This window comes from Monopterus albus, unplaced genomic scaffold (genome assembly GCF_001952655.1).
Source record: "Monopterus albus unplaced genomic scaffold, M_albus_1.0 scaffold16.1, whole genome shotgun sequence".
Classification (NCBI taxonomy): Eukaryota; Metazoa; Chordata; class Actinopteri; order Synbranchiformes; family Synbranchidae; genus Monopterus; species Monopterus albus.
The window spans coordinates 4,687,410-4,711,924 of record NW_018127896.1 but is presented as its reverse complement, the minus strand read 5'-3'; the positions used below and the strand labels follow the sequence as shown (position 1 = coordinate 4,711,924).

The 24,515-nt window shown below is 38.6% G+C and overlaps 1 long non-coding RNA gene across 1 annotated transcript in view; it reads right to left on the bottom strand.

The window, feature by feature from the left end:
- Positions 1 to 310: 310 nt before the first annotated feature.
- Positions 311 to 24,515, bottom strand: part of LOC109955594 (uncharacterized) — a 31,225-nt gene continuing 7,020 nt past the window's right edge. Inside the window, exons 2-3 of the long non-coding RNA XR_002274288.1 lie at positions 12,520 to 12,610; positions 311 to 800 (exon numbers count right to left, since the gene is read on the bottom strand). This is a non-coding gene — a long non-coding RNA (uncharacterized LOC109955594). The remainder of the gene's footprint in view (positions 801 to 12,519; positions 12,611 to 24,515) is intronic.

The following is a 24,515-nucleotide window of genomic DNA, read 5'->3' as shown; positions in this document are numbered from 1 at the left end:
CTGTGGCAATCATGGGCGGGAATGTTACAACGAGCCTTGACAGGTGGTGTTTTCATCCATCATTTTAAGAAGGCAATTAACTGAGCCAAAAACTATATAAAAAAATCTACAGCCTGTGCATTATGTTAACAATTTTCAAAGTAGTAAAAAGTCACTTTACTGCAAAAAAATTCAAAAGACTGCAAACAATAAAGGAACATGCAGCATATATCCTTTATTATTTCAAAAGGGGTGTCTACATACTGTTGCAGGAATCTGGATAGAACATTACTTATGTATATAACATGCATTTGATCATATATGTCCTCTGTGCTATCATTTCTGCATCTTTTAACCACATATACTGTAGAGTATCTGAATCCCTATAGGCCCATTATGAGCTTTCAACTTCCATGGTTGTATTCAGAATCTACGGTGAATTTTGTGTATCTGAGGTTTTGCTTCCTAAATTAAAAACAGTGTAATTGAATGTGCCAGGAAGTTAGAGTCTGACCATACCTTATTTGTTTCCATGCCCTCTGCATCTGATAATCATGGATGAAAACAACATTCAGAATGTACTCAGCTATTGTCAGACCTTTGACCATGCTTTCGTCCTTCACATTAAAGCACCGTATAGTGGATACCGCCGTTCGGACATGTAGAGTTTTTTGAGGCTTCTGTTCCTTCTGGCATTGTGTGCAAGACTCCTGAACTCACATGCCATCAAGAGGGTTAACTTTCAGCAGAAACTCCTCTCCATCTGCCAGGCGCTCTCCAGGTGGGCTGTTGTGGCATTTTGTTCAGTCACTGCCAAATAACTTTAGACAGGCAGAGGAAAAATGTGAGGACATGATTTACAGTATCACATTATGAATCCATTTTATAGCTGTTGCCTCATTTTGTATACCTGACCACTTGCACATTATAAACTATTTTTCCAATGCTATGTTTCAGTTTCCTCTTTTGCATGTAGTAATCCATCATTGTGAACATGTCTGTATTATTTTTGTTAAATTTGTGTTGCTAATGCATTTCTGAATTTCTCCAACAATCCACTGTACACTACAGTGTGTGACAACAGTTTGAAACTGAAAAAGTGTGACTGGCTACAGTGTTTTTGTTTGTTTGATACAGAAATGAACAGACCTTGCTACATGAACACCATGCATGATTTAGTAGTTATGGGGATTAAAGTTAGCTTTAAAAAATAGATGTTTGATATGTTTGTGTGGAAAAAATTTAAGGCCATTTGTTAAATTTTAACTGCATCTCATGGTTTTTACACATGTGCACACATACATGTAGTACGATCACATCACTTGGTATGAAGCAGGTGCCATTAAGAATACTATATGTAAGGCCATATAGGTATTGCACATAGTTTTTCAAATGACTACAGACTGAAAAGAATGAAAAACTGGTAATAAAATGCTCAGTAATGTGGAGAAAGTGTCTCCCAGAAAATATTTATGTATGCAAACCATTGGGTCCAGTGAGAACAGAGCTCAGTAATGAACTGAAAAATCTCAGCTTAGTCAACTTTTAACAACTACACAGTCAAACAAAGTGCAGGGGAGCTCGCCTTGCTATGAAGATAGTGTTGTTTATGGCTTGGGAAAAGAACTACTCACACATACAGTATACACACATCTGACTGGGGCTTGCTACGGTTCAGAACACTCTAGCTTCAAAACCCAAAATGTGCATTCTGTTTGTTCTCACTGTTTTTATCTTTACCGTCATGACAAAGGTTTAATTACAAGTGCTTTTTTGAATAAATCTAACTTGACTGGATTTGATGCCACTCAGCAGCTTCACTCCAGCTGTTGATTCTCACTCCAAGCATGCTGGGAGAAAGCAGAGTGCTTTCTTCTCCCAGCTAGTCTGCTGATAGTCCAAGGTCACAAGCGTCTTTACTTTATACTTATGCTGATTTGTTGATTTGAAGCGATGTTTCACTTCAAAAGCCAACAGCCTGGATATGCTGCAGTAGCACGCTTACTCAAACGGAATCATTTACATGGGCGTCTTCATCTATCCCCTGGGGTTTCATCACCAAACTCCATATTTATGGATGACGCTACCCTTGTTGATTAAAGCTTTAGTCCTGACATCAAACTCAGTAAATCAAGACTTATGTCAACAGTTGTTCACATTTATTTATCACATTTGAGGGCTTTTGGGGAGCACAGCAGAAAAGAAAAAGAATAAGAGATCAGAAAGCTTGGTGTTGATTGTCAGGGGTGAGAAACAAAAGGACCAAAACTGCGTTGACAGCCTTTCTTTTAGGGAGGGAAGGTAAAAGAGGATGCTGTCAAGATTTCACCAGACCTAAAGTGAGAAACTGATGTGTGTCTTATTATTCTGCAGCAGTAACAGTAATGTATTGGTTAAGGAAAAAATGCTAACTGGAATATTTGCCTATTTGTGATATTTGCCTGAAGTGAGTTTGAATAAATTCTAAGCATGCATATAGGCAGGGTGATTTTATTCAGCAAGGGTAAGCAATAAAATAGACCGTACAGGTTGAGGAGGTCTCAAATTGTTTGCAGCAACCTCATAAAAGATGGGAAATTCTGTCGGCTTTTCAGCTGATGTGCAGAGCCGAGGTGAAGGATATGGTTTGGTCGGAGCCACTACACACAGACACACAATTGCCTTTATCATGCTAGTGAGCTTTCCTATAATGATGCCTTGTGCATTACCATATGTAAAACCAAGGTTATGTTAACAAAACGTGCCTGAAATTCACTGGCTCATTTTCAAGACACTATACAATCTGGCTCATAACCTCATATTTGCATATTTACTATAGCAGGAACAAACAACCTACATTTGGTCTTTAAAAAAATAATTTTAGCTGATTCTGTTTCTGTTTGAACAGCTGTAATTAACATTGATTTGAATTAATGCAGATACATGTCCTCTTCGTTGGAACAAGTTATCATATTGATTATTTTAGTCACAGCAAATAAATCATGATAGTTTATCTGTAAAAAAAAAAGAACAACAGAAAGCTACTTGTTGACTTCTATTCGATTTTTTCTGGCTGTTGCCTTCCAATTCAAGCAGACAGCAGGGCCAGATAAAGTCATCTATTATGATAGAATCAGCCCCATGGAAACATAAAAAACACAACACATAAAATCACATTGGCAAAAAAAATCCCAAAGAGAGCAGCAGGCAGTAGCAATAAGTTCAACTGAAAGTGTTCAATGGACTATTGAATAGTGTTATTAGGTGTGGATTGCACTATTTGAAGTGCTTCAAAGCCTGACAACTGGCTTCTAGGGTCACATGATAAGTATGCCAGAGCTCTGAAGTGTTTGGAAAAGAAGACGAGAGGTGCTATTTAGATATTATGTACTACAGTATGATTTTACTGTGAGGAAGCCTACTGTATTCATGCTTCTGTTGTTTGAGCCTTTTCACAGCAGGAGAGGAAAAAACACACCGTCGGTGTAGTTGTTATGTTACTGTTCTGGTCACGTTATCTTGTCTCATCTTATTTTCTCCTTTTCCCATGTTTTATGTTTGTAGCACATTCCTCCTCCATTTGTTCTCTCTGCCTGGATGAAGGGAAACAAAAACAAACTGCATGACATCATGATTAAACTCAGTCACATAGCGTCTGAGGGGGAATGCAGTCAAGTTCAGACCGACTGTGATTAAAAATGACAAAAGACGGACGGATGATAAACAAGCTCCCCGGAGTTAAACTGCGGACGTCAGATTCGGTGATGTCCTTAGTGTTTTCCATTTGGCTTAATCAAATGTCAGAAGCAAAGCTCAGGGATTTGTTGAACATGGCCTCGGACTTCTGACCTCCAACAGTGAAGGACTCTAAGATATAATCCACTTGAGTCAAGGGTTTAAGAAATACTTGACTAAACTGATATGTTGTGTTTCCGTTACATTTCTGCACTGAAAAGGCAGCATACAGACAATCCATTGTTTTAACAGTCATTTTCTTCACATATACTTTTTAAAGTAAAATATGGATTACGAGGCATGCAAATCACCAGCCAAAAGATTATTAACAAAACCCTTTTTCCCCTTTTAAAGAATGCCTTCTTTAAAAAGACATGAAACAAACACCCCAGACACATTTGCAAGCTTTGTGATAATGGTTCCTAGCAATGATCTTTAGATTGCCTGTGAAAACTAGTTCATTGCACTTCAAACAAAATATATGCAGGGTGTGTGTGAAAATAATTTGTGAGAGATGGAGGGACAAAAATGTGTGAGAGTGGTGTATGATTTCTTTTTTCTGAAGAGAGTGTAGCTAGTATTGGTTTTTGGTATGAACAATTAAGAATCTTTAATATTTTCCTTTTGCTTGATTTATATTCCATTTCATTCTTACCTTGCCAGATTTATTGTAAAAAATTATTACAATTAACAGACTTGAGATGCATTTGGCCAGAAGATAATAAAACTGTTTCTACAGCACAACTATTTTTTACCCCATCATAATCAACTTGTAGTTAACAGAAGCAGGTTGCTAGAATATTTAGCTTTTTTTCATAAACACATTATTGTGAAATATGGGGGGAGGCTCATGCACTCATCCCTCATCAAGATGAGTGTCCAAAGAAAATACTAACATAAGGAGATAGGAGTGTTCAATTTAATAAAGAAGAAAACCATTTTTTATAACGTAAACAAAAATCTGCAACACACACTAAGTCATTTTCCTCCACTCCCTTACTACAGGACAAGTCCTTTCAAACCTTCCTTTAGCAAGCCAATACTGCATCACTAAACCACTCAATATCGCCACAGAAAAACAAGCAGACAATGCATTTTGTTTAGCCAACAGCTGTTTGGTATCCATCCACATGCCGTACATTACATTAACTGATTTCCACATTGTTTGCTATTAAACTTTTAAAATGTCAGCAGCAATGTTTCAGGATTTGGTGAACGCGCCCTTTGTCTGAGGACCTCTAACCACAGAATAGCTTTATAGCATAATCCACTGCAGTCTTGTTTACTATACAAAGCAAGCACCCTCCTCCGAGGGCTTTAGCCAATGATAAGGATAGAATGGAAGCAATGTCTGTGAATATGGCTCTTCACTTGTCACCATAACAGCCTCTCCAGAGAATTGCACAGTTGCAAAGTATGTAATTAAAGTAATTGGCGGCAAAAGGCGGAGTAAATGTTTGACAATACTGTATACATACATTATTTTATCAGCTCGTGCCTACAAGTGAGATTCTGAAGCAGGCATATATAAATGCTACAAAGAGCAAGGAAAACAAGGAAAAGGTCAGGAGCCTTTCAAGCACTCATGTATTTGAATGCACCATTTTTAGGTAAATCACCAGGTGTAGATAAATAATGATTCTACTGAATGAGGTCAATGTGAAACTTTCAAACACAGTTGTTGAGACAGAAAGAAATTAAGATTAGCTTCTGTAATTTATTTCTATTCAACTGTATTGTCTGCTAATGTTACTGGATGCTGTTTCTAAAACATTCTCTTTTCTGTCTTCATAAAGACCTCAGAAAAAAAATATTTATAGGATCTCATTAATTTTTTTTCTTCAACAAGGCCAGTGGCAAATTTCATTCTCTTTTCACAGACAGCTCTCTCCACAAGGTTTGGATGCTTCCCTACAGCCCCTGTACATGTAGGCTTGTTGCTGAGACAACAGTAAGCCTACATACTGCTGCCTGGATGAGGACACTTGATCTGAGCAACCTAGTCTGTCTTAGTATCCACTCAGCTGTAGAATTATTTTTCCTATGTAACAATGTGCATTGTTTTGTTTTATAAAAAAAAAAAAAAAAATCCATCAGGATAAGTTAATGTTAACATGGGCCCCATAAGAAACATCTATAATTTGCAGTATATCACAAACAACAGGCAAGAAGCTGACACACACAATAGCTACAAGTTCTTTTTATTCTTTACTCTGTCATTGAACACTGAGTTGAAGCACCTTGATGGAGTACAGCTCTTGTGTTCACTTGTGGTCGACTCCATTACTTCTCCATATATAGATGGCAGTGGGGAGAGGATCCCCAGTAAATTTGATCAGCGAGATTACAACCCCCTGTACTAGATCATTTAAACCTCATCTCTGTTGCCTGCAAGGACACAATACATTACTCCCTCTGTGCAGCACATCCATCAGTCCTCTTTGCCTTGCCACTGCAGGCCTCCTAAGATCTGATGAACATAGAGGGCAGACTGTGTTGACCAAACAGGGGTCCCAATCTGGTGGAGTCAAGAAAATGTGAGGCATGGTCGGCAGCATTCAAATGATGTGTTTGAAGGCCAAGATCTGCAATCCCCTGGACATAGGAACATAGCTTAACCCCTCCACTTATGACCATGCTTGCATTGCACATTATCTAGCTGACATTGGTTAATTTCCCAAAATAAGACACTTAAGTTACAGTATATATGATGTATGAGTAAATAACTAGCTAATTTGTCTATAGTATTTTCTGATGCAACTGTCTGAAAATTATGTCAGTAATTTAATGCTAATTATCAATCATCACTGATTTTCTCTTGAGAGATTAACCACATTTAAACGAATTGTATTGTAGTTTATGTAAAAACCATTATATACAGCTTTAAACATCACAACATGCAAGGTCCAAACTGTCTCCGGGACAGATGCTTTGAATGGATGCAAATTCATCACGCAAGAGATGGGGTGGACAGAGAGAGGTGGCCTTGATGGAAGCTATCTGTAATGATAGCAGGCCATACAAGTGTGTTAAAGCCCTGTGAGGGTGCTCTGCTGTCATGTGCACATGGCAGAAAGACCGAAAGACAATCTATTGCTGAAATTGGACACCAGCAAAAGGGAAATCAAGAGTGAATTAATGATGTAAAATCAATTACATTTGGTTTGCATGCGTTTAGCACATGCTTTTTGGATATTATGTTAACAGGCAAGGCAAGTGGGTCCAAATGGAACTAATTGTCTTTGTGGCGATAGATGTCACTTAAGTTGAGCCACTGACATTTTTTAAATATATATCTCAGCCCATTTGTTATATCCTGTTTAATACTGTACTTTAATCCAGCTGACTGTCTCCTAAAGCAGTGACATCTGAAGAGTAGGATTTATCCTTGCAGAAAATGAGTGTAGGATGCTTCATAAATAACTGTAAAGCTGCAAAGACTGTGGTCAAAACAATGAATTGAGCAGGCAAAGTCAGAGCTACAGTCCTGCTTTGACTGCACAGACGACTGGTGTGTATTTGAGGCTGTGTCTACAGACCTGGATGAACTCACTGACACTGTAACATCATACGTCAGCTCTTGTGAGGATGTGTGTGTGCCTACCAAGCCCTTCTGCACATGCAACATCAATAAGCCCTGGTTCACAGTAAAACTCAAGCAGCCAAAGAAGAGGCCTACAGAAGTGGGGACAGGATCCTGTGTATTTATATTTCTATAAGTATACAGTATGTATTTAATTTTAATTATTCTAATGCACATTCATTTTCCTTGTTTGTACTTTTTTTTCTTTTCTTTTCTTGTTCTCTCAGTCTTATTTTGTCTACTTGCTGCCTTATGGAAGAACATTGGACATACACATTGAGAGCCACTGTACTGGAGTCAAATTCTTTGTGTGTCCTATGCAAATGGCCAATAAAACAGATTCTGATTAAGTCCTGCTCTGAAGTAGTAGTTTTCTTTAGTCCTAATGTAGCTTTCAGGCAGATTCATAGGCATGATTCTGAGACACTTAACAAAGATGGGCCCTGAACCTTAGGGACATCATTAAGTGACTTGTTGTCTGGGTAAGTTCTCAAAGGAACTGTGTATGGAAGTACATCAATAGATGAAAGGTTTAGTGAAAGCCCTCTTTCTATTGACACACATGGGTGGGCTCATGGGTTGTTAAGTTAAATGGATCTATGGATCCACTAGGACTAAAAAATATCAAAAATAATGCAGTTTGTTAGTTGGGTGAAAAACAAAAACACCAAAAAGGCCCTTTAGACCACTCTCAAAAATCAAAAGGTCTTCTACACACTCAAATTTGACTTTGACATTTCTGACATTGCCTCACATTTATCATGACCTGCTACACTCTCATCTCATATGCATGTTGACTGCGTCTCAATCTTAATGCAGCAAAAATGTCCAGGGGATCTAAATAAGGATAGGTGGATTGAAAAACCACCCTCAATTATTCATTTATTTGCTCAGATGCGTGTCCAGATTTGTAACCACTTCATCAGTTTGGCCTCTCTGTGGAGACACCTGTGCTAACTATTTGCCTGAGTGTTAATGCCCTTCTCTTAAACCCAAGTTTTACATTTGTGTTGTGTTTAATTTAAAGGGAACAACCTCACTTTATATGGCAGCATTAAAAAAGAAGAATTTAGCCTTGCTCTCCTCTGTAGAAACAATTATCATTCTTTACTGTGACGTTTAAGAGCTGCTTGAGGGCCAAACTGAAACAGTGACGTCTCCCTTTTTTGGAACTGCGTGATCATTACATTGGTTCCCTGCTGAGAAGCTGGACCATCAGGCTGATTTGCCTGCTATAGTCGGCCTCGCTACACCAGCCTTTTCCTCCCTGAATCTCCAAACATTTCCTTTGTAGCTGTTTGAGTTAATGCTGTCATTAGACTATTGGATCCTGTAGCCAAATTATAATGTGATCTCCCGCATCATCTATTCTCCTCTTCCCTCTGAGCTGATGAATAGCTTAAGGTCAGACTATCAAATTAGTGGCTCCCATTACTCCCCAGACACTAATGGCATCTTTATGAAAGGAAAGATATGTAATTTTTTCAAAAGCCTTTTGGAGACCAAACAGTTTGTCTGTAGATGAGATGTGAGTGCAGCGCATGGTAAAGTGAACGAAGAGGGGGCACAGTGTATGCCTGTAAGAGCCAATCTCAGCTTCACTCTGCCTCCCCACACAGAAAAACACATACTGCACCACATTTTCAATGCATCCCAGTCTGCTTCTGTTCATCTGTTAATCTGTGTATGTGTCACTGCACCCTCAGTTATGCTACATCTCATTTCATAATGGATAAAATAAAAAGAAATGGCACACAGAATAACAAAGCAACCACAGACTGAGATCAGTTCAATAGTTTTGGTCATTCAACCCTCTCAGTTGAAGGGTGGCTACACTGGATAAGCAATATTTTAATCCTGAATGTCACTGTGTAATAATAATAATAACTGTATGGATTTGATTATTCACAAACAATAAGGAATATATGGAAATGAGTAAAAACAAAGCAAAACAAAAGAGAGATTCCTACAATGAAACTATATCATTGAATGCATGATCGGGGACCACCTGCAATACCTCCACAGGCCACCAGTGGACCAAGGACCACTGGTTGAAAACCCCTGTTTTAAATGATGTTCAGTTTATTAGAGAGTCATGACTCATGGTCAAAGGAAGCACACCAAACATTTAGAATATTATAGAAAACAACTTCTTATTCCTCCATTCCTCAAAAGTTTCCCCTCCTCATATAATTTTATTGCTTTGACTGTGTCTTTGAATATGTGTGCTTGTGATACAGTCTGACAAATACAACACTTATCCTGGATCCTTAGAGCAGGACAGGTTCCTACAAACCATCTGGAGTTTAAAATCCAAAGTGTGCCTTGGTGATTTAATTAAGGGGAATGAGGAGGAAGGTCAGCCCTGAGATGGCAAACTCCTAAGTCACTACTCCTATTACCCCTTGGTCTCCAGTCCCCAAGACAAAGTACAGGTTCGAGTCATCATCTCTCTTTGCATGACATCACTGGGCTGTGTGACCTAAGATTAGGTTACACACTATCTATTCCTGTATCCTGTAGTCTGGTTATATTTTAATATGCTCTTCAAATTTAATGAATATTACCCCACTACCCTTACAACCTTTTTTAAAGACCTTCAGGATTTCTGATGATCCCAAAAGGATCTTGTTACCTTTATAAGTGAAAAGGCCGGGGGCCTGTGTTGGACTGGCATCCCTAACTATCTCAATCTTCAGAGGGACTCATTTACCACACACTGATTTAGTACTGAAGGTCCAAAAGGCAACAGATGTGACATATGCCTACAAAAAAGAACTCATAATAATTGGCTTCAAAACAGAATAAGAGAGATAGTTCTTTGGTCTGAAACCTCAGAAGTGCAGAAAGCGGTGTCTGTTCCAACTTGATAGATTTCTTCTCAATTCTTAAAGGATTTGTAGCTTCTATAGCCACAAAGTCTGCTAATACTCATTATAGAGACAACAGACGAGCAGACAGATATCTGCCACAGGAACTTTATGAGTGCTAGCTTTGTTGTGTGTATGTGTGTGTGTGTGTGTGTGTGTGTGTGTGTGTGTTATGTGAGTACAAGTTGGTTTCTGTATGCAGTGTGAAGGCAGGCTGGTAATGTAGCTCCAATTACATGGCTTGCCTAAAGGGAAGAGCAGTGAGGCTGATTCAAGCATTTGCTACTTTCTGATGCAGTTGCTGACCTCACACTGTCTCCCTGTCTGGGCAATTATTTATCAATAAAAATATTTATTTATTTATCATAAAAATTCTCTCTCTCTCTCTCCATATATATATATATATATATTTAAGGACAACTCCACCATAAAAAATGTGAAAATGTATGTACAATATGATGGGGATGAGGGAAAGGTTACATAACTAACCTGAAAAGTACTAACTTTGTACCTGAGGAAACACCACCACAAAAAATGTGAAAATGTATGTACAATATGATGGGGATGAGGGAAAGGTTACATAACTAACCTGAAAAGTACTAACTTTGTACCTGAGGAAACAGAAACAAACAAACAAGAATTCTAAGCATTGATTTCAGGCCATTACCATCAGAAAATCAATAGAAAGTAAAGCTGAAGTATAATTTTACCTTCACCTCTTCACTGGTTGCTTGCCAATATTAAATATGTTTTTAAAAAGTGAGACTGATCCAGTAACAATCGGTGCAACAAGAAACGTTTTGAAAAAAAAAAAAAGACAAAAAAAAGCTTGAAATAAAAAACATCTTCCACAACATAGAAAGGCAGTGCTCCTATTAAATCTTAATCTTCAGTTAAATCATATATTTCCTGAAAGCTTTTAGGTGATTCAGTAGCAGTGAAAAAACATTTCAAGTCTCACTTTGTTACTGAACTGGACTGAGATAATGATCACTAAACCTGGCAAATTTGTCAGTCTTCCTCTCTGTGTGTCACTTTAAAGTCAAGGGAGGTATTTCCTCTAAAATTCACTCAAGAGACATTCGGTCCTAGGATGTTAGTGAAGCCACCATACTACTGAAGAAAGCTGAAATTCTTTAGCTGAGATGTGTGAGACGTCGTGTGATATCCCAGAGAAATAATCTTCAAATTGGTCACAGTGTACCCTCGTATTAAACTGTTCCAGTGGTTTAAATCATTCATATTTAAGTCTATATTAAGTGTTCTATCTTTCCGCATTCCCAAATCATTATTCAAATATTACATTATTACATTTATAATCCAAATTCGTTTGGACTCACTGTAAGCGAACATTTCTTTTTTTTTTTTTTTTTTTTTTTTTTAACATTTCTGAATCTGATTCTCCAAGCTGGATGAAACAGCACAATGGATGTCTGACCTTATTTCCATTCAGAATACATTATGCAATCAAACTGAGGTCTGCGGACAATGTTGATAAAGGAAACTACGTTCCAGCACAGGTCTCCCTGCTTGTGCAAGCAAAAATTAGTCAGCTAAATGGGAAAAATAGGAGCGCCAAAGAAGACATTCGGGCTTTTCAGATCTCAAGTCTGAATGGTTTTTCTTTAGTGCTGTGTTTTGTGCTGAATGCATTGCGACTCTGAGTCACAAAATAAACCAGGCTTGTATTTCAGTGGTTATGAGTGTAGATTATTAATGGGATAGAGACAAGCACTGAGGGGGATGGAATTTTATTACGGTGGCTGCAGGGTACATGTTATTAATTTAAATATTAAATATGTGAACGTAAACATTTAAATGTAATCTGTCAGCGAGTCATCTATAAGAGATGAACAGAAGAGGCAGATAAGACAGGTGTGTAATTCAATTATGTATATCTGGATGGCGTCATTTTAATTTGAACATAAATTTGATGTCTGAATACCAGCCTGTGTTTGAATAAATAACTCAGACTGCCTCTCTGGATTCTGCATGACAGTACTTTAAATCTAAAAACAGTAATGTTGCTTGTAAAGTAGTACCAGCATGGGAAGATGTCACTTTTTGCAGTTTGTGCGATGCAGCTGTTACTTCAAACCATGCTAATCACTGATCTGAATAATAATACCAAGTAATTATCTTGGCATTCTCCTACACTATACCTTCATTTTGCATATATCCTCATCCCACAAAGGCCTTGTACTGTGAACAAATTATTGCACTTCCTGTGTGAGGGAGTGGAAAAAAGTGGGCTAGAGACAAAGTTGTATTTCGCTGAGATGACAGTGCTTGACATGTGAAAACAAAATCTGCCAGTAACCAATCACATACAAGCAATTTAGAAAACACCATTTGAACAAGCAGGACACAAACCTGCAGCAATACGACACTCTGTGGTCAACGTGCACAGTCCCCAGTTCACTGACTGATCCCACATGGTGCTCGGTATGCTGATTGTAGTGACCTGTTGTGAATGGGGACAAAGTTGAGTCAGATTAGTTTTATACATAAACCTGAGTTGAATTTGTGTGAAGGCTGAGACAAAGCAGCTCCTCTTGCAGCAGTATCTGTCCAGCAGAGAGGCTGCTGTTCTCAGAGGAGAGAAGGCGCCACAGACAGTAGGCAGTTTAATGTAAGAGCGTGCACCCTTTTTAAAGAAATTTTTAAATTGCTGACTGTGACATTATTTGCTTCCAAAATTTGCCATTCCGGGTGGTGGAACTGTCTATAAACTCAATACACATTTATGGTAATTGCATTTGTTTTATAATAAAAACATCACATTATTATTAACTACCTGCATCAGAACTCAGCTGTCCCTGGTAGGCTAGTGGTTAAGGCTCTCGCCGCTGCGGCCAGAGTTTGAATCAGGGTTGCGTCAGGAAGGGCATCCGGCATAAAAAACGCTTGCCAAATGTCAACATGCGAGTCGTCAGTGTGACGATTCATTGTGGCAACCCTTAAACGGGAAAAGCCAAAAGTGACTTTCTTACTTGCATCAGAACTCAGTATCAGCAAGCACATCAGTAGTATTGTATGCCTAATAAATACACATTTAATTGTGAAAAATTGTGGCACAATAACAACTTTGTTGTGTCCTGTGTTTGTGTATTCTGTATCAAACTCCAAGTCTATGCTAATGCTCCAAATTTCCATTTGTCCAATAGTTGTTGAGATATTTGAGTTTTAACTACAGTGGCAGACTGACTGTTCATGCCATGGCTTCAAACTCTTTGCTTAGAGACACCTCTTGGTTTTATAGATGCAATACAGCTTATTTTTAATGTACTTTCCTGCAATTCTCAAGACACAGAAGGCCCAGGTGGTCTGGCAACAAAAATCCATCAGCAGCTTTTCAGGTTGGAGGGAATAAGGTATCTCCATGACAACAACGAGCATTATGGAAAATATCATCAATCAAATGAAAGAACGTCACAACATTGCTACAGGAATTACAATTACGTTTTTCTTGCACAACTGTGCATTCATAGGATTTTATTACTTAGATTAGGTTTATGATCTGTCAGTTTATAAAAAAAAAGCTGGTAGGTAAATGCTAAGAATGGTCATTTAGTTTTACTGTCAGTGTAATTGTATGAACGTTCTCCCTCACAAAGAAGCTGAATAAAGCCAATTGTACTTCAACTCCTATTCCTTCTCCTTCTGAGACACTTATTTGTCATCTCACCCATGAGTGGATGACAATGGTTAGCTTATAGCTCAACAGCATGCAGCACCTTGAAATAGTGGTAAAATAAATAACCTTGTACATCTGTTGGCTTTGTATAAAGAGCAAAAGCCTGTCAACTGACTAAAGCACACTGACTTGGACATTAGTTTAACATCTTCTAAGCCTTGTTGGTGAAAGGAACTTGAGAAGAGAAGGTCAGATTCAAAGCTAAAGATCAATGTAGCATTGATTTTAGCCCACAGATGGCTTTCTCAAAAGTGCCTCAACTTATCTTTCACTCTTTCTCTTCCTCATATACAGTATGAAGATGAATATGGATACAAAACAGGAGAAAACGGGAGGGAATGACCTTTTTGATGATGAGAACACCTGCAAGCATCGTTTTGACTCCGACTGGTTCTGCAGTTCAAAAAGAATCACAAGTGATAGTACAATGTTTGTGGGACATCATTTTAAATTTGCATGAATAATCCCAAAGCAACAGTGAAAAAAAGGGTTAATGTTAGCAGATTAATGACAAAATGGATTTTGGGGCTGATGCTGTTAGCAACCATTAATGTGAGTTTGCAATGGCAGCTTTCTTTTCAGTCAGTTTCATCTCTCCAGTCATTTGCACAGACAGCACAATGTTTCTTTCAGCCTTGCTCAAGTTAAATTTATACAAGTTAGGGGTAATACAAACTTGATGTAATTATTTAAATAGTAAATGAAAATTCATACTATCCACCGAAGCATGTGGGCCAACTGTATTTTTGTGTGCTAATTGCTGCAAATGACTCCAAACTGCTTTTGTATCAGTTAGCATCACAACATTATTAAATCATAACTGTAATTATCATTAACCTGGTCTTCATTTCTCCAGGTTTTGCTGACAGATTCTTATCAGATTGTGTAATTGCTCCACAGCAGAAACCAGCAGACAGCAGGGTAAAAGGTGAGCAAGCAATGTTATGACAGGCCACTTATTCAGCTATTTAAAGACAGGTTTCTGCTGTTGTCAGTTAGAGTGAGAGTAATGAATGTGTTTTAATTGATTATGCGTTTGACTTTTTGAGCTTCCCTTTACACAGCTGGTGTGCAGCTTTCTCTGCAAACATGTGGTTCGAAGATGAAGTAGAAAAACCTGGAGGAACAATAGAAAATGATCCAGATAATCTATGTCACTAAACTCTTTTAGTGATTAAGTCATCTGCCGACGAGCAGCAAGTCATGTGAATGATTTACTTTTAACACCTAAGATTTGCAGGTCAGATGCTTTGTGCAAACAGAATAGGAATAAATCTACCTTCTATTTATTCCAATAAACATGTTGTGCATCAGCAAACCTTTCACATGCAAAGGATGGATGAAAGAGGATGCATGCAAGACTCAAGATACAGGTTTTTGGTCTTAGGTTTCTAGGTTTTATGTACCAGTGCACCCACCAGGCCTTGTCTCTATGATTTCTTTGGACATTTTGCAAATGACTTCCAATGAATGCTTCCTACAGTGTCTACAATATCATTACAATTATGTAAGATCATAGTTATGGCCAATAAAAATTAGTTAGTGAAGAAAGTGTGCAAGTGAAGCTGCAATGTTTCCTCTGAACCTAATGGCTAAGTAAATTGAATTGTATAAATATATTTGATAGGACACAGTGTTATGATAAAAATACTGCAAGGTCTAAAACCTATTTGACTGACTGACTGACTTCCCTCAGTCTCTGTAGGGCTACATCATGTTATTTCCAGTACCTCACATCCATCCCCAGGAGTCACCCATATTTCCATATTCAAGTGATTTGATGGCAGGAGAGGTAAAAGCTAAATTCAAAGCAAAATGTTTCAATTTTCAACAGGGGCATGCATGTGTGTCCTCCTTTACGGTTAACCAACACTGATATCGGACTTGTTGTTTGCACAGCTTGAGTGATGTGGCACCAAAGTGACCTACAAAACAGCCGTGGTGGGGCCATAAATCACATTGGGTCTGGAATTAATCACTGAGTAGAGGACATCTTCTGCCACCACTGTCCTCTCACAATCACTCTCCACAAAATGCTCGCTCCCTCCCTCTACCCATTCATCCTTCTTTCTTTTCCTCCATCAGCCACCAAAGCAACCACTGATTGGTCTCAAGACGAAGAAAGACGTCCTTTTCATTGCTTGTTTAAAATGCATGTAAAAGTTTATAGAGTTGTCTGTGAGCCAGCTGTCTGAAAAGCTTTTCAGCAAAGAGAACAGAAGACAATGAGGACTGTTTTTGACATTAAACTCAAGACCAGTTTTATTTCCAGATGCTGATTATAGGTACCAGGATTAGAGCAAGAAAGGGTGAGAAGGAGAGGGGTGTGCTTGATTTATTAGACAACAGACACCGTGGGGATCCAGTCAGTGTTACGGTGGATGCCAACACCAAACCGGCATGAGGCTTAAGGCATTTCATTTCAAGGGCAGCTGCTGTCAGTTCAAAGACAAGCAGACACAGTGGCCATTGTATTCACTGTAAAGCTTAATCTGCCCCTTGCTTTGGCACACTGCAGCAGTTCACTGGGAAATTACACAGCTTACAATAATTACAATTTTATTTCAGCAGTCAGTCATAACAACCTGACAATGAATATATATATATATATATATGTATATATACTGTATGTGTGTGTATATATGGAGAGAGAGAAAGGGAAAGAAATATAAAAATAGTTCAAAATGAAAAAAACTTCTGGTTCAGGGATTTTTGCTTTTGGGTCTATCTTTCTCCACAGTCATTTGTTCTCCAGGTGGCCTAATGGATTACAATCTCACACTATAGGAGACTAAAACGTTCAGTGTGTAAAAGTTGTCTGCATGTCAAGCCAAATTTGAGACTGCTGCTGCGATGCTGTGAAGCATCTTTCACCTCTCACCTCAGTGGGTTGAGGCAGATTTGATAGCTTATGATTATAGCTGACAGCTGTCCAACATATTTTTCAGAGGGCAGTCAAAGGCCTGTGCGTGAATAATGTCCAATTTTTTTTCAGAACTTATCACTTTATCGAATCACATGCATACTAATTCATAGAGTGCTTTGGCTAGGCAGACTGCCAAGAAAGAACAAGGCCACGAGGACGGGTCAGGAGCAGACTTCCCAACATCCCAAAAGATTTCTAGAGTATTCTTGATGTATCAAGACTTAGAATACACTCATCCAAGATCAGCTTTTGAATGGCAGCTCAAACAGAGCAACACAATACCGTAGTACACCCTACGTGACAGAAAAAAAAGAATCCCCAAAAACGACAAACATAGTGAACCTTGATGACAGTGTCTTGATTTTATAAGCTTTATATTCATTTTCCTTTCATTTGTTCCTGATTATGGTAGAGTACAGTATGTTAGGCTGTAGTGACTATTAAAAAATCATTTACACCTCGGTTTTAAAAAAACCGAGGTGTAATGTTTTCAAATAATATTTTTCATGAATTAGAAAATCTAAAATGTTTTTTTTTTCTACTTGTACTTGTTAAGTTTTCTTTTTTTTCTGTTGTTATTTTGTTAAAAAAGTTTGTGTTGGCTTTTTCAGTTTTTCCATTGACATGTCAGCCAGAAAAAACCCAGATTGTCACCCTACTCCCCCCCATGGGGATCAAATGTGTCATATTGACTATATCTTACTGATTTGCCCTGGTCAGTCAATACACCCTAAAAAAACAGTTATCCTGCTGTCACAGCAATTACTCAGAAACTGCAGCAAATGGCTTTGAGAAAATCAATACTTTCCAATTAAGAGACATTTTCTCCCAAGGGACAGCGATGTCCCATGGTATGTGCCATCATGTGTTATTTCTAATTGACTTATTAAATGGCTGGCTTGTTTGACTATTTCCCTCCTTTATTATCTCTCAGTTTTACACATTCAGTTTCTACCAGGCTAAAGCAGCAGGAAATCCAAATAAAGAGAGGTTTAGAGAAAACGTGTCAAAAGTGTACATTCCTGAGGTGATCATCCTCAGTTGTAATGGGAAGTGGCAGAAGTGACTCAGACCATAAAAGCCAATATGCAAACTTCAAGTAGGCAATAAATTTGAGGCACATGAAAACAACCTCTGATAGAGTGTGCAACAACCTGCCAAAAATCCCATCAACCACAATATCATCTCTGCACAACAGCAATGAGGACACAATGTTTTTCAAGGGCCTGGTTCAGATGGAGTTGACAGGGTTGGTATTTCATCCAGCCAGCTGCAGCAGTCACCCACCACCACCACCATTACCTCCACCAAGCAAATTGCTCACAGCTAGCTCCCATCCCTGAAGCCCACTAAACAGAGTCAATTATATTATTGGTTTAGCAGCTGTAATAGCCTCAGAAGGGCAACAGAAATCAGGCCTGCATTTACACAAGGTGGGCCAGAACGATCAGTAAATGATTCCAGCATAAGCCCACTGGCCACCTTCCTCCACCTTTGGTGCAGACTCATACAATATACAGAAAAATGCAGGTCATTGAATCAAGCTCCACTCTTGTTCAGTTAATGAATCAACTGCACTGTGCACAGTGTCTATTAATGTCAACCCTTGACATAAATATCTGATGCTATATGGTTTGTACTGCAAAAGGCATTTGTTCCTGCATTATTAATGTACAGGAGGGCTTTAAAAACAACATCTGTGAAGAAGAAGAATTAATAAATGCACTTTCACCAACTAACCTACTGAAGGACTTATCATACTAGTAAACTGCCCTTTTATTTTCAGAAGAACTAAATCAAAATTGAATTTTGAGTTACAGAAAAACCATTACATCAGAGGTAGATGGGGGACTTCCTTTTTGAAATCTGAATGTCTTCAGTGCAACATCTTTGTGAAACCAGTGACTGAGCTCATCACCACCTTCAAGGCTTCAGCTCCATAATTCAGAGATAGACACATGTCTGCAAGTTTTATTTTTTCTTTGTTCTTTTCATCAAGGATACGATATAATTAAAAAAAACAAGAAACAAAAAAACCCCACACTGCCTGTTCGGCACGCCTGAGGATGTTTGACAATTCATAAAAGCTACATCCATCATCAAGACAAACTATTGAACCTCAGTGCTAGGGGAAATCAGCAAAAACATTCATTTCTGTCAAGCAAAACCACTGTGGACAGCAGAAAGTACACTGTTTCTATTTGCCAATGATCAATTTTTGATGAGAGCAGAAAGATCATTTTTTTGGATGGATACAAATGAATCTCTTTAGAAGTCAGCAGTGCTGAGCATTGGAAAAACATTTATGCATGTATGCGATCAAAGTCAAGTACATAACCCTTAGTACCTGCTCATTTTCTATGCTAATTGTAGTATACTGCAAAATAGGAACATCTGAAATAATGGGCAAAGTACTTTTCCATTTTTAAGGATGTATTCAACCATTTTTGTTTTGTCTGAAGGGCAGCAACAGAGTGATAGGGAAGCAAAAGTCACTTTTAGGATCCAAATTAAAAACGAACACAGGGCCAGGCCCAGGTCTGCCAAGTGCTCGGATGCCCTTATAACTTCCTGGCTTTTAAGAAACACTCCAATAGGAGCAAATGAACTTTCAGTTAAACCATACTCATTTAAATTTATTATGATTTTTTTGCATTTTTGTGTTAAGGCCAGTCAGTTTTATGAAGCATGGTAAACTCTCTTCTCTGCGATTTATATCATGACCGGGTTCCTCCTCCATCAGCACCAAGGCTTTTAGTATCATAGTGGTTGTAACTGTCCTTTGACAACCGTAGTCCATTTGCATAAATGTCATCTTCCAGGGTTGGCACCACAGTGCACAGAAACAGCCCAGTGTCAACTAAGGCCCTTGTTACTTTAAAAAGACTAAAGGCTGTGTTTTTGTGCTGCAGCAGATCAAGCACAGGGGCCTCATGCTGGCAAAGTGGTAATTTCATTGAATACAAGTGGATTCCTTCCCACCTTTCCTGGTAATTTCACAGCATGCTGTGACATCACTCATGTCGAAATCAGTGTGGAGCACACTAGAATTGAGTAACAGCTTTAAATCAGGGGTGTAGTGTAATTTTTGTGCTAAAAATAAGCTTGAGCTTTCACTTTTTCAAACAAGTTCTTAGCATTAGAGCAGGTGTTCTGTGCTCAATACAGTACATGTGTTTAGAGTTTTGTCTGTTCTTTGTGGCTTATAAAGAGACCCGATGAAATCCCAGAAATGCTTGGTATATTAATTTTTTCCTCACTTTTGTATAAGTTCTTCCTCTCTCAGAATACAACATTACCAATAAACCTCACTCCTAACCCAAAATCGACCTAGCCTTAATTATTCATTTAAATGAGATCAAGCCAACAAAGGTAACTGTGATGGATCACAATGATGGCTGGATTCTTTAAATTAAAAAATAATAATAAATTTAGAAAAATTCTGTCTTTATTAAGAAACCAGTGTTCTAACCTTTGAACCCATCAAACCCCCATCCCACATCCTTAGCCAAGACATTCATATATAGGAAGGTTAATGCTAGCTCAAAGGTTCACACACCATAGCAGTGTTGTAAGGTTGTGTCTTATACAAAAATCTCTGTTGGCAAAAAGTACCCAGCCTTCTGAGATAACAGCAGTTGATCTAATTGGGTTTGATCAACGTCAGGCCTCCCAACATGTACTGATAATGTTTTTCACCTAATCCAATCCCACTCACAACTACGCTGTCGTTGCCCCCATGCTGGGCCAGAGCCTCTGGTCATAGGATGACCAAAAGAATTGGTCAGTCACACTCAGATGAGCTTGTGCCACCTTCTGTGTCTGCCTCTTTGCCTTGGTTCATGAAAAGAAAGACCTCGGTGTGCACTGCAGTGGTTTACATAAGAGCATCAAATGATAACTGTGAAAAGCTTTGTATTTACAAAGCAGAACAGACAGATTACATCCTGAGCAATCTTGTGAGCAAGGCTAAATTTCAGTCATGTTTAATATTAACTTACACTCCTGCCAGCAATCACTTCATCATTTCCTCCTAACTTTGATAGTAATAAACCAAAATGACACAGTAATCTGCAGTCACAGAGGAGAGCCTCCTTACCAATCTCAGCATCCCACAGAGAAACACCAAGCATTTCAATACTAATGCTTTAAAAGCAAATATCACCTCTAACACCAGTACGCCAGTGCTGTAATTTTATCAGTGAAATATAACACACAAGCAGTCATCTTTCACTGAGAAGAAAAAAGACTGAAAGTTCTGAATCCTATTTTACAGCCACCCATCATCTTGCACTAGCCCATACATCTGAGTTTATTTGTATGTGTAAACTTTAATACAATATGCAAATGTGCAAGTATTAAAATACAAAACTGTAAATGTCCACCAGTGCAGAAACAATATATAAATGTCAGCCTCTGCTATGTTCTGTATTGTTGGAGTCTGCCTTATATCCTAAAATGTTTTACTGCACTGACTCATTTATTTTTCTTGAAATACGATTAGACAATAAAAAATTATAGGTTTTTAGGATAAATCAAATGAATCACACATTAAATGTCTATTTCTTCTTCATCTCCAGCCCACATTCCAGCAATGAAAATGTTGAAAGTTCTGCAATATTACCAGCTTTGTATGTGATTGCTTATACAGAGGTGAAAAGTAACTAAGTACATTTACTCAAGTACTGTACTTAACTACAATTTTGAGGTATCGGTACTTGAGTATTTTCATTTTCTGCTACTTCATACTTCAACTTCACTACATTTTACAAAAAATGCACTTTTTTTCACTGCATTTATTTGACAGCTTTAGGTACTAGTTACCTTAGTTACAAAATACATACTGTATAATTATAAGACTTTATTGATACCTGGTGGGAAATTCACAAGTAGCATGTAAAGTACTTCAAAGTATAAGCATATAAAGTAATTAACAGTAACTCCCCCTTTTCCAGCTTTAACATTAATTGTGATGTACAAAATAATACACCAGTAATTATAGTCCAATAATATGATATACATTAATATGAACTGTACCATTCTGCATAAGGACTACCTTCAATTTTAGTACTTTAAATATATTTTATGCTAATATTTTGAACTTTTACTAAAGTAACAATTTGAATGCAGGACTTTTACTTGTAACAGAGTATGTCTAAACTGTGCTTATTTGCATTTGGTTACTTCCACCGAGCTTTGGCAGAAGGTCTGATGTGTCATCCCCTCTCTTCCTCATGGACAAGGGAGCGTGTAACATTTGCATGTGCTGTCAGTCGCTAGAGGCCTAAATACTGAGCGCTGCATGCCATCCACATTACAAGCTGAATTCAACTGTCCATTTTCATTTCAGCTGTCCACAGTCATAGAAAATGTCCGGAGAATAAACCGCATTGATTTCTTGCAGTCTTCTTGCTGTCTGTGTTTGCTGCAAATGTCACTTTTTATCATTTCAGACAACCATGTCCTCTCCTCAATTACTTTTCCTCCTTTTCTTTTGCATTAAATAAAACTGTTTTCATCTCAAATATCTGTTTTTTCCACTGTTACTTGTACTGACACTATTGTCACCCGAAGTAGGAATGACACAGCAGCATGACGGAAAGCAATATAAAGTAGTTAAGTGGGGAAAGATGACACTCAATTTGCACTTCAGTGTGTCCACTTTTGAACTTGGAGGTACAAAATGCATGGACGCACTTAAACTCACTCTTAAAAAGTATTTACTCAGGGCCATTTAGTGGCCCAGCATGCAGAGGTTTATCACATCTACCCATGTACTTATAGTATAAGAAATCTGATTTAAAAAATGGGTGAAACCTGTGCTGAAAAGTGCTGCTCAGCTATTTATGTGCTGAAACATTGCAGCTTGTTGAATGCTGGCCACAACCCTATCAGTGACACCTGATGGAAAACACAAGTTATGACATCACTGACTGACTTGCTGTGCTCTTCTTTGTATTCACTAAACAGCTGAACTACTGCCGAGAGATTACAATACTTTGAGTGCAGCTGAATATGACATGTCGAAGACAGTATATTTACACAGTGTCCAAACTCATAGTTGCATACATACACTTTTATCTACTGTATCTGTCTCCAACACAGTCAAGCACCTTGACTCAAACTTTTGCCCACAGAAGACCACTCTCTGCTCTGGCTGCCTGAACCTCAAAGAAGGCTCTCAGGTCCTACACTGTTCATTGACACAATGCTGTGGCATCCAAACCCAGCTCCATGAATTTATAGAGTGGTAGCTGAGTTATGCAAGAGGCCCCAGCTGAATGAGCAGGGGTACTGGAACCATCCAGAGCAATCGACTGTGTGCTATAAATTGATGTCAAGCTTTCTGAATTAGCAGACAGAGGCGAGGTACTGATATTCAGTTTAGAATCTTAAGTTGGAAAACTCATTGAGATTGTCACATGCTATTAGCAAATGGCTAGGTGAGTGGACTGGAACCAGTCTTGACAGGTAGTGCCTCGGCTGACACTGATTAACTTCGCAAACTGCTACGTACTTCCTGTTCATGTCAATGGGAATGGGCCTCACAATAGAACTCTTTTTGGCCCTCAGATTCACTAGTTAATTCTCTCACACTGTCAAACAGAGTCATTTTAATTCATGCAGCATAGAAGAAAAGCCCAACTACATTATTACTTGATCTTTGGAAATATACTTTTAGACGTCCTCTTTTTTAAACCTTCATGACAGATGGCCAACATACCACGCTGACTGAGTTACAGCTTAGCAGGAGATGTACACTTCCCACACTTTTGAAACAATAACATGGCCCAAGCAGGAGAATGGATGTCAGTATTCTACTCTACTCTGTCACTGCATGATTTTTAATATTTGGTAACGTATAAGAAGTTGCAAAATTGAATAAACAAAAACACCTACATATTTTTACTTTGCAAGCACTTGCATTTGAGAATCACACACTTCTAAATTCATCTATTTGCAGAAACTACCAGCATAAGCATAAGCTGAGCACTATCAAGGGGATCAGGAGCAAGTGTTCTGCATATTAGCCAGCTGCTCAGTACCAGTCTGAATGACTTCCATTATACAGCATGTCTCTTCCTCTGTGAAGGTAGGACATCCCTGTTCAATGAAGATTTATCTCCATGCCTTTTGGAAATTTAAGAATCTAATAGAAATTTATGGTTGAGCTCTTCTTAATATAAAAGGAAAAACATCTGTGGCAAATTTTGATTGAATAAGACTTTAAATTTGTTATACACATAAGCATAGGAATATAAAAAATGATCTGCTACTTGGAGTAATGTGGGATGTAAAGCTATTATAAGTGCTCACATAGTGCTCAGCCTCCCCGGGAAAGTCTATGCCAGGGTACTGGAGAGGAGAATTCGACCGATAGTCAAACCTCGGATTCAGGAGGAACAATGCGGTTTCCGTCCTGGCCGTGGAACACTGGACCAGCTCTATACCATCTTCAGGGTGGCGGAGGGTTCATGGGAGTTTGCCCAACCAGTCCACATGTGTTTCGTGGATCTGGAGAAGGCATTCGACCGTGTCCCTCGCAGCGCCCTGTGGGGGGTGCTCCGGGAGTACGGGGTCCGGGGCCCTTTGCTAAGGGCCGTCCAGTCCCTGTACGACCGGAGCAGGAGCTTGGTTCGCATCGCCGGCAGTAAGTCAGACTTGTTTCCAGTGCATGTTGGACTCCGGCAGGGCTGCCCTTTGTCACCGGTTCTGTTCATTATTTTTATGGACAGAATTTCTAGG